Here is a 2601-nt window from a genome sequence, read left to right on the forward strand (position 1 = left end):
TGGAGAGACAGAGAACCCCAAGCAGGCTCCACGCTGTCAGCACAGAGCCCCACATGGGGCTCAAACCCACAAACTGTGAGACCACGACCCAAGCCGAAATCAACAGTTGGACGCTTGAGTGACTGAGCTGCCCGGGCACCCCACATTTTGACTATCACTCCAGAAGGGTGAGTTTGCAGGGGAAGAGGGTTTCACTGAGTCAAGATCCGTCGGTTTGAGTGAACCCTATTTTGTGACTCTTTAAAAAAATTTTTTAAATGTTTTTATCAATTTATTTTTGAGACAGAGAGAGACAAAGCATGAGCAGGGGAGGGACAGAGAGAGAGGGAGACACAGAATCCAAAGCAGGCTCCAGGCTCTGAGCTGACAGCACAGAGCCCGACGCGGGGCTTGAACCCACAAGTGGTGAGACCATGACCTGAGCTGAAGTCAGACGCTCAACCGACTGAGCCACCCAGGCGCCCTTCTATTTTGTGACTTTTAAGCCCTAAATGAAATCAACTGAAAACCCACTGTCTCTGGACCAAAGAAGAGAAAAAGGAGAAGCTGTGGGTATTCTCAGGACGGGCTATTTGCTTTGCTTTGCTTTGTTTGTTTGTTTGTTTGTTTGTTTGTTTAAAAGAGATACAGAGTCATCTCCCTCTCCCATATCAGTCCCCTTAGGGCTCTAAGGAAACAGGTCAGGGAAGGGCATGAAGGGAAGGGGCGGAGGGAACAGCTGACCTCGCAAAGGACACTTCGGCCACCGTGCCTGGTGAGGCCTACTGGCACAGGGCGGGCTGGCAGGCCAGCAGTCAGTTTAGCCTGCGGACAGTAGAGCAGGGGGCGTCAAAGCCTGAGTTACCGGCTCCAGGACTGCACGCCAGGACTTCGTGCCGGCAAAGAGTTTTTACCAGCTCCCGACCGCCAAGCTTCCCTGGAGGATGGCGCTCACTCTGAAGCCACTCGCACCAGGACGAGGCACACCACAATGACCCGGCATTTCTGCCCATCCCCGCTGGCAGGCATTGAAGCCCCCTCTGCACCCTCGGGCTGCTGAGATGCCCAGCTCACCGGCCCCTCCGCCATGGTAGGCTGGGCCACCACCCGGTCACCGTTTCAGTGCTCTGGCCGCACCCAGTCCCCTAACTCACCAGCAGCATTCCTGAATCTGTGCCCCGACAAAGGAGGGTCTGCCCCGTCCTGAAGCCTCAGGAGTGCACTGCGCTCACTGGCTCCCTCGCGCCCAGCGTGCAGGGCATTTGCCTGGAGCCCAGTCCGGTCTAGCGGTGGGGCGGGGGACAAGGGGGACTGTCCGGAGGCTGAGTCAATGCAGGTCACCCTTTGTCAGGGCCCCTGTGACCAGGTGTACATTTGTGTAGAATAGTGACTTCTCTGTGTGATTCCCCGAGGAAGCAAGACCAGAGCTGCCACGGTGCTGTTGGTGGGGGAGGGAGGTTGGTGGCAGTAGTCGTTGCTTCTGTCACCCCACGATCTCGGACCCCCAGCATAACGTGTCAAGGAAGCCAAAGCATTTCCGGAACTGAGGCACCACTGTGCATGTACCCATTATAGAAATGGACTCATCTCTCCCAGCTCCAAGCCCCGCCCCCAGACTCCCACCATTCAATAAGGTGCAAATTCCTTAGGGCCGCACGGAGCCCCAGTGCCCCCCTTCCCCACATTTTCCAGCCACCAACAACGTTCCCTGCTTTGTGGCACACCCCCGCCTGCCCCCCTTCAGGGCCTGGATCTCCTATCATTTCCCAGGGAGAATTCACTCTCCAGCCCCCATGTGCTGGATTATAGTTGACCATTTAGGGACTCTGCTGGACTGTGACCTCTGAGGGGTCAGACCTTCCAATTAGCAAACGGTGGTGGATGTTCAGGAGGCACTTTCCCTCATTTGTCGGAGACTTGCCTCTGACTCAGAGGATGGACTTCAGTGACTTTATTATAGCATTTAGTACCCCAAACATCCCCTTCATGAGTTAGGGATCTCAATCCTTCCCAAGCTCAATGTTACTGTCCTTCCAAGCCCGGGGAGGTTCTCCACGTCCCCAATTTACATATTCATCCATTTGTGCAACAAATATTAAGGCTGGTTCGTGCCAGGCACTACTGGTGACCCCAGGACACAGTGAGAACATGCTGGAGGCAGCCTTGCCTTCCAGGCAAACATTTAACCATTAAAGAATCACTCCACCTTTAGTCCTACGGAGCGAGCCAGGGAGGACCCACCTGGCAGCCCCGCTCGCTGTGACTGCTCCCTGGGCCTCCGCCCGCTCCTGGCCCCGCACGGGAGCGAGGCCAGCCGTGGTGACTGCCCAGGGTCAGGGTCTGGCACCCACGTGTCAAGCAGAGACTTCACTCTCCTCGACATCATCCCGGGTGTAACCCAAAAATTTGGAGGAGGTTTGGCCACCTCCCCAGGCCTCCCTAGCCGCTCTGCTCACAGCCTCTGCCCGGTGGATGAGTCTCCGGGCTCTCAGGGCCCCTGGAAGGAGCCAGGCGGATCCGGAGCTCTGGCAGGCGGCGCCAGCAGGGCCCTTGCAGGCGGTCGGGGGCGGGGCCTGGGCAGAGGGGCGGGGCCAGGCCGGGGCCGGCCCGCGGGGGCGGGGT

This window comes from Lynx canadensis, chromosome B4 (assembly GCF_007474595.2).
Source record: "Lynx canadensis isolate LIC74 chromosome B4, mLynCan4.pri.v2, whole genome shotgun sequence".
Classification (NCBI taxonomy): Eukaryota; Metazoa; Chordata; class Mammalia; order Carnivora; family Felidae; genus Lynx; species Lynx canadensis.